The 8225-nt window shown below is 53.9% G+C and overlaps 2 long non-coding RNA genes across 2 annotated transcripts; one reads left to right on the top strand and one right to left on the bottom strand.

The window, feature by feature from the left end:
• Positions 1-1902: 1902 nt before the first annotated feature.
• Positions 1903-7923, top strand: LOC115296766. Its single transcript, XR_003911039.1, has 2 exons — positions 1903-2161; positions 4026-7923. It is a non-coding gene; the product is annotated as an uncharacterized LOC115296766 (long non-coding RNA).
• LOC115296767 lies at positions 3761-6495 on the bottom strand. Its single transcript, XR_003911040.1, has 3 exons — positions 5227-6495; positions 4796-4876; positions 3761-4305 (listed from the first exon to the last, which is right to left on the bottom strand). It is a non-coding gene; the product is annotated as an uncharacterized LOC115296767 (long non-coding RNA).
• Positions 7924-8225: the final 302 nt, after the last annotated feature.

Below are 8225 nucleotides of genomic sequence, written 5' to 3'. Positions count from 1 at the left end.
CAAAAGGGACGTTGACGTCTTAAGCTGCAGTGGCTATGAATGCGACCTTATTCAGAAACAGCCTTTGCAGAAGTAACCCAGTTAAGGTTATTGGGGTGGGTCCTAATCCCGAATGTCTGGTGTCCACCCAACAAGAGGAGAATAGGCACAGAGGAAACCGTGTGGGGACACCCAGGGACAAGCCAGGTGAGGACAGAGACCAAGACTGGGGTGATGGGTCTACAAGCCAAGGAACACTAAAAAGCCCGGCAACACCCAGCATCTGGAAGAAGCCAGGAAGGGTCCTCCCCTACAGGTTTCAGAGGGAGCACAGCCCCGGTGACTCCTTGATGTTGGCTTTGGCCTCCAGAGCAGTAGGAGGATGCACTTCTGCTGTCACAGGCCACGCACTGTAAACTTGGCTACGGCGGTGCAGGCAGCTAATGCAGGCCGTCAACGGTTTTCCTCAAGCAGCACGGTCCTCACTTGTCTAGCGGTGATGTTAGACGTTTAAGCCCTTCAAGGCGCCGTCAAAAATTTCTGGAATTTTAAAGTCTCCTGCAAGCATACAGGGATGGGGAGCAGCTGCCCAGACCGCGCCTTTCCTTCGCCGCCTGCGTTCCTTCCCATCACTATTTACACCCTCACTGGACCCGCGTGCTGACTCTGTTCCTCCTCCTGGACACACAATCCCAGCGCTGTCCCTGCGGAGTACCGGCAAAGGCAGGAGACGGTGACCGCTGACTGTGACCTGTGCCCCCTGGCTCTTTATGTAACAACCACACACGGTCACACATTCGTTCAGTAGGTAATTACCAAGCACCTTTCACATGGTGAGATCCTAGATACTACAGCAAACAGCACAGCAGGAGCCTCCCCCGGGGACCGACAGACAGAGAGCTGAGAGGACAGAGAGATGACAGAGATTGATGGATGATGATGATGAAAATGAACACGGATAGACAGATAGCAACAGGTGAGATGCACATGAGAAAAAGACCAGCTAGTAACAAATGCCAGGACAGACAAAAATAATGAAAGGATGTGATGTGGCAGCCCTGTGCTATTTTATTTTGTCTGGTTGGGAAATTCACTGAGGGGTGATTCTTGAGCTGGGTTCTGGATGCACAAGTGGCTTTGGCCGCATGCAGGATGGGGACAGCATCCCAGGCAGAGGGCATGGCTGGTGCAGAGGCGGGAAGGTGCAGGCAGGCGAGAGCAGGGGTGGGATGTAGGGGGCACAGTCCCTCCAACCATGTCCCGGCTCCCACAGGCCTAGGGGATCTGGCTTCCTCTTAAACGCTCCGTGAAGCATACATAAGTTTTCAGCAGGACACTGCCCTGTGAGGTAGAGGATAATCAGCCAGGGGGACAGAGATCGGGACCCCACAAGCTCCTTGCCAGGTTCAATCATCTTTACAAGAATAATAAAATGACCAGCATCACAAAGCGATTGTGGGATTAAGTGAATTAATTCAAGCAAAGTACCAAGCACATGATGAGGATCCAACAAGAAGTGAATGACCATCATTAGAGATCAGCCATCCACCCGGAGGCCAGTGCCACAGGGGCTGCCGGAGACTGACCCTTACACCTGAGCTCTGCCCAAACGTGTTTTCACGTGCAGGAGCACAAACAGGGAATACGCCCTTTAAAAATCAGCATCAAATCGAGGAGAACTTGGGAGCTGCCGCTGGAGCTGGGGAGAAGCACCCAGTAGTGAGCAGGGGTGATGGGAAAGATGTAACAACAACTTTAGGAAATTGAGCAAGCGGGCAGGGGCAAGGAGGGAGGAACAGGGGATGAGGAACAGAAATCTACACGGACAAAATAGAAGCAGGAAGTTCATTAAACCTCCCACTAAAGATCAAAAAGTAAAGGAATGCTTCCTGAAAGGGCTTTTGACACCAACCTATCCTGCAGCACCCTGTCCTAAATTAGTGCTATGTCAGTCCGTCCCAGAGGAAGGGCTCAATCCTGCTGAGCCGGGAGCCTAATGATGTGACCCTGCGTGTGGCGAGGGGCGAGGGGGTTCCGCAAGAACAGTGATTACCTAGAAAATGAAGCCCTGTTGTGCATTGGCTTCAAAGCTCTGTTTGAAATGTTGGGGCCTCATTAGAAGTCACCTGGCCGCAGTCGGGATACTCGTGAGCTGACAGGCACCCCCGGGCTGATCTACACGGTAAGCTGCTAACCGAGGAGAGATGTGACCAAAGCTGTAAATGAAAATCTATAAAATCCCAACAAACCCCAGGCTGACCTTCAGCAGAGGCTGACCCTCCCGCTTTAGGGGGCTCCGGAGATGTTCCCTGTGAACAGACTTCTATGGCCCCTAAATGTAAGTGCTGTCTGTGAGCAAGTGGCAGGATGGGTGACAACGTGCTGGCTCCAAGGGCACCCACGATGCCCACTCGGGAGTGACTGGGACCTCAGAACAGTAGAGGACCTGTGGCGTGTCCAGGCCCCAGGTACGGAAGTGAGGGTTTCCTGGGGACGGGGCAGGGGGCAGATAGCCAGGACCCTGGTCCCCAGCTGCCCTCTCCCCCGGAGGGCTTCCTCTCTCCCACCAGCTCTGTGTGCACTGCCTGGGCAGGAGCTCTGTGGCCCCCTCGGCCTCACTTTGTCTCCACACCCCCTCCTGTGGCCGAGGAGCTCTCATGGAAGGGGCCCTGTGACTCAAGGTGCCTCCATTGGTGCCCTCCCCCCCCTCCCTCCACACCTGGCCCTCTTAGGCCCTCTTCCTCCTCCCTGTCCTCAGGGGGAAGCCCTGCATCCCTGCCCCACACCCAGCCCCCTCCCGCCTTTGCAGTGAGCCCTCATCCCTGCCTCTGCAAGGTCCTGAGCCCACATCCCTGCCTCTGCAGGGTCCTGAGCCCTCATCCCTGGAATCTTCAGGGCCCTGAGTCTGCATCCCTGCCTCTTCAGGGTCTGAACCCTCATAGCTGATCTGCAGGGTCCTGAGTCCTCAGCCCCCTGCTGTACTCTCCTTCCATGAGACCCTTCTATCAGTAACCACCACTGACCTTCTGATCTCCAAATCCAGTGTCTTTTCTCAATTCCTTCCCCTGAGCCTCTCCACACCTTTAGAGGTGGGCTTCTCCCTGAGACAACTCAGGTGAGCCTGAGGCCAAACTGATGCCTTGCTTCCCTCCCTCCGCCTCTCCACTGCTGGCCCCACACCCTCTTGCGGAGGCATCTCCAGGAGAAGAGTGGGTGGCATGGGGTTGAGGAAAGAGGATGAGGAGAGAGGGGGAGACAATGGGGGGACAAGCAGAGGGGAGGGGGGAATGGGAGGGAGCAGGAGGACTGGAGGGGTGTAGGGGGAGAGGAGGAGTGAGTGGGAAGAGGGATGGGGAGGAGAGAGGGCAGGAATGGGGGAGACGGACAGGGATGGGGAATGGGTGGGAGGACTGGGGTGGGGTGGGGAGGGGAGGGGAGGGGGAAGAGTAAACGGGGGGTGGGAAGGAGTGGGGAGAGCTAGAAGGAAGATGGTGAGAGGAGGAGTGAGGAGAGGGGAGGGGAAGGAAGGAGGGCAGTAGGGGCAGGGGACTTGGAGATTTAAAATCGGCGTGTCCCGTCAAAGCTGCCCTCTCCTCCATCAGAGGAGCCAACAGGGGCCTGAGGAGGAAGAAATCAGGTTGTCTCCCAATCCAGCTATGAAACGAAAGTGTGGGAAGTGCACCTGGTCCCTGAGGGAACCGCACTGGGGACTCCAGGGAGCCTTCTGAGAAGGGGAGGATGGCCTGGACAGGGATCCAAGGGCGTCCTGAAGGGCAAACGGACTAGCTGGCAGATGCTAGGTGCGGCCCACATGGAGACTATGTCCGCAGTGATGGAGGGAAAGCTGTTGGCCTCAGGGCCACCTGCCCCAGGCCAGGCTGGGGGCTGTCACCCACGCTGGGGTCTCACAAACACCCTCCAGAGTGCCCCCATGTGAAAATGGCCCAGGAGGGGCCACGCTAAGAGGCATGAAGATTGAATCTTGTCACAGGACCCTGGGCTCCTTCCTCATAGCCAGCTGATTACTCAAATCCCTTTCCCCACAGCCCAGTGTGGCCACAAGTAGCCACAACACAGCAGCCACAGCTCAGAGGATCATAAGAACACTGTCGTGTTTATCTGTCCAAAATCCAGTTTTCAAGACCCAACAGCTATAGGCCATGAAAGAGAGATCATGGGAAAGGGTGAGGAGGCTGAAAAGGCCCACACAAGCCGCCATGCCTTTGTCTTCCTGAAATCCGAAGGCAAGAGGCGACTTTCTTTCTCTCTGCTCTCGCGCTCTGTTGCCGTGAACTTCCCCCAGCCATCCTGGCTGCATGTGCATCTCTGTGTTGGAGAAGAGCGGATTCTCTGTGAGCAAAGATTTCTCGCTCCTAGGTTTCCTCCACAATAGTGGGGCCCTGTGCACACAGTAGGCGCTCACGAACTATTGAACTGACCCAAGGCAAACTGGGTTTCGCTGAGTTGAATCCTTCGCCTAATGCCCCCGCTAAGCCCCCATCGGGAGCTGCCAGCCCCCCTCCCTGGCCAGCTCTGGGGGCTTCACCGTGGAGCCGGCGCTTTTCCTTTCCCAGCTCTCGGGGGAAGTGAGGCCAGGCCGGGCACGGGGGCCAGGGCGCTCTGGGGCGGTAACAGCCTGCTAGGTTCTATATTTGTCCGCGGCTGGAAAGAGGAAATGAAGCATCAGCACTGCGTCTCAGCTGCGGGTCAGCTGGAGCCGCCAAGGAGGATGTGGGTATGAAGCAGCTGCATTTTGGTGGCCCCAGAGCCCCCCTGCACGCCATCCGCCTCATTTACACACTCGTGATCCACTCACGATGCCTCCTGAGAGCCTCCTCAACAGGGCTTCCGCCAGTTCCACCGAGGACTTTATATTTCAATTCCGAGCGACCCTTCCCTGCCAAAAAGTGAGTTGTGATTGCTTCAAAAATACTACAAAACTCAGAACTGGCGCATGCGAATGGCTCTAAATTTAGCCAATATTGTTCACCCAACCCGTGCGCACTGCTTCCCTCCCCACCCTTCCCAGCCCTGCCCTGGCCCCGAAGCCGAAGAGAACGGGGGGCCATTCCCCCTCGCCCGTCCCTGCCGTCCACTCGCTCGTCCAGCGTGAGCACCCTCGGCCCCCGTGGCCGAGCTCCCGGGCCAGCAGCCCCCCTTCTGCGCGCCCCAACGTGTGTCCTCATCCCCTGACTCTGGGGGCCGCCGAGCGGTGGGTGAGACCCGGGAAGCATCCGCCTTCCTCACCTGGCAGTCCTAGCACCGCAGTCCCTGGAGGGCTCTGTGGGGGACAGAGTTCTACCCGCTGGAAACTCCTCCCCAAATGGGCCATTTGGAAAGCTGATTTCATTCTGGGACGATGGGTGTGGAGGGCCCTGGCCACCGGTCAGCAGCCCCGTGACCTTGCTCCGGACCTCTTCCCCCCCAGACTGCTATGGCCGCTGCTTTCATCCTGGGATCCTCGCCACGTCACGTGTTTGCATGCAGCAGGTTGACGGTCTCTAAGGGAGCGTCCAAAGGCGTCTGAGCAAGGCGTCTGTGACTCCGGGAAGAGAAGGATGGCAGGGCCTTAGTCCCTGCATGCCTGGTGGGCTGAGGCTTTGAAGAGGGAAAAAAGACTCCTGCTCCTCCCGCACGTGCTACCCCCTTCCAGTTAGCTGACAGCTAGTCTGTCCCTGCTTGCTCACCTGACTTCTACTTACTGCGGGCCTCCTCCAGATGCTCCGACAGCACCTCCGATGCCACACACCACAGGCTCGCTGAGGGCTGGGTCGTGTCACCACAGCCCCCGATCTCTGGGCTGCATTCTTAGACACAGACACTTAACATTCCGCACGATGCTGGTAAATGTTAGTCGGAGCAGGGCACCGGCTGAGCCCAAACTTGCTGCTGTGACGGGCTCATCACACTCAGGCCTCTTTCTCCTCCAAGGAATGAACTGTGCAGAGGAGAAGGAGGAATTGCTTTTCCTGAGCTGATTGAAGTTTTAATTTAAAAAATAATAATAAAGGCTAGGATTTTATGGAAGCAGGAATTGGGACAGGAAGTCCAGGAAAGTAACCAGGTTGAGAGATGAAGAGGTAAAAAAAAATCCAGAAGCAGCCCGTGGCCACACTCAGGAACCTGGGACCTCCTATGGAAGATGTTTCCCGTCCTCAGTCCTCCGTTGTACTGATGACGCTGGACAGTGCGCTTGTGAATTTCACGAGGTACTCATCAGCCGTGCAGATCCCGGGGCCAGGGTCTGATGCCCAAGGTCCTGTTGGCCTGTTGTGTGTCTGTTCATTTCCAGGTGGTCCAGCCATACAGCCAAGTTTAGACTCATCTCCGAAACTCAGTCTTGCTGATTTTTTTCTTCCCATACTAATGAAATGCAAACATTGGGCTTTTGTTATTAAGGAAAGCATTGAAAGCTGATTATCAATTGCAAGGGAAAAATACCCAGGCTATTTAAATACAAGGTTTATATGAGTATCATCTTGACGTTTATTTTATGTGCCATACGACTAGTTTACGAAAATTCTACAAGGTTTTAACAAGGCATTTTATATTCATCATCAGATCTTGAAAGGAGAGACCCCCCCCATACCTAATTTGTCTCTAAATCAGCTTTATTTATTAGTAGGAAATGGTGCTTAGGAGCCCCTGGTTTACACCAGCCTCCAAAATGCTGCTGACTCTCCATAGCCTGTGAAAGTATCAAGCCTCCCTAACCTCGTGTGTGTGTGTGTGTGTGTGTGTGTGTGTGTGTGTGTGTGGTGCGGAGCTCTAACATAACACCTGCAGCCTGGGAGGGATACTCAAGATGAGAGATCACAGGCAGCCCTTTAATGCCTGTGCTTCACACATGATGAAGAGAATTCCCTTTCAGTTCTGTTATTTCAGCAGGAAGAGGAAGTGGGGACCCGGTGGCCCTGGACTCTGAGTTCTGCCCCTGGCGCTCAGACCTAAAGCCAAAGAAGAGCCTACAGTTGGCAAGGGGAAGGGGAGATTTGGGGGATCACTTTGCCAAGCCGGTGGTGTTTTCCCTCCTGCCTTTCATCCCAGCTGGAGGCAGTCAGAGCCAAGCTGGAATGAGTCACACCAAAGAGAAGAAAGTGCTGTCTCCTATGCCTTGCTATGCCCCCTGGCCTCCTCTCCTCCAGGAAGGGGGCTGATGCCCTCACCATGAAGGATGTGGACTGGGGACATAAAGGCAAGGCTGTGACGCTGGGGACAGCAAGTCAGTGTAGTACTCACAACGAAAAGGTTCCTTTGAAGTCAACTCCTATTGAGTTAATATTTTCAAAAGCTAGGACCTCCAAGCTTGCTGGCCTCCCCAGGCCACCCCAAGGCCTGGGGCGGGGAGCGCAGACAATCAGTCAGATTCAGTGAGTCTCCAACCTCCTTGAGCCATGCTCGTCTCTCTCTTGGTGTCTATAATTTGGGGTCAGGGGTAGAAAACATCTTCTTCCATGGCCACCCCCTCAACTGCCATCTGCTAATGGGATATACATCCCCGTGGAATCAACTTGTTAGAGCAGAGAGCAGGGCCCATGGCATGCTACCATGCGTAGGCAGTGCTCACAGGACATGGTAAGCTTCTCCCTGAGTTGAAGGAAAATCGCATGCAAGGCGCCATGTTAGATCTTCCTCCCTTCCTGTTGGTCTAGAGGGTGTGGTGGTAATAATGGGTCAGATTCCCAGAGCTCTGCTGCCCACACTTTATAACACCTCAATTAAGGAACCCATAATGTCTGATGAGGATGCGTGTCAAGTATCATGAAGGCTAAAGAGAGCTTTGAGTGTAATTTTCCACCAATAAAATAAGCTGATTTTGAGACAAATTAGCTACACAGAGGCCTTCTCTTTTCAAGATTAATTATGAAGGATAAAATGTCATATTAAAATGCTATAGAATATTTGTAAACTAGTAGGACATGTAAAATGAATCTCAAAATAATGCTCAATAAATACTGTATTTATTTTTTCCTTTTTTTTCTTTTTTTAAGTTTATTTATTATGAGAGAGAAAGAGCACACAAGCAGGGGAGGGACAGAGAGAGGAAGAGAGAGAATCCCAAGCAGGCTCCACACTGTCAGCGCAAAGTCTGATACGGGGCTCAAACTCACAAACTGTGAGCTCATGACCTGAGCCGAAATCAAGAGTCAGACACTGAAATGACTGAGCCACCCAGAGGCCCATAATAAACACTGTATTTAAATAGCATGGATGTTTTTCTTTATATTTTATAGTATTTTTCAATC

Source organism: Suricata suricatta, chromosome 7 (genome assembly GCF_006229205.1).
Source record: "Suricata suricatta isolate VVHF042 chromosome 7, meerkat_22Aug2017_6uvM2_HiC, whole genome shotgun sequence".
In the NCBI taxonomy this organism is placed as follows: domain Eukaryota; kingdom Metazoa; phylum Chordata; class Mammalia; order Carnivora; family Herpestidae; genus Suricata; species Suricata suricatta.
The sequence above is the reverse complement of the archived record's forward strand: the minus strand, read 5'-3'. Positions and strand labels throughout refer to the sequence as shown.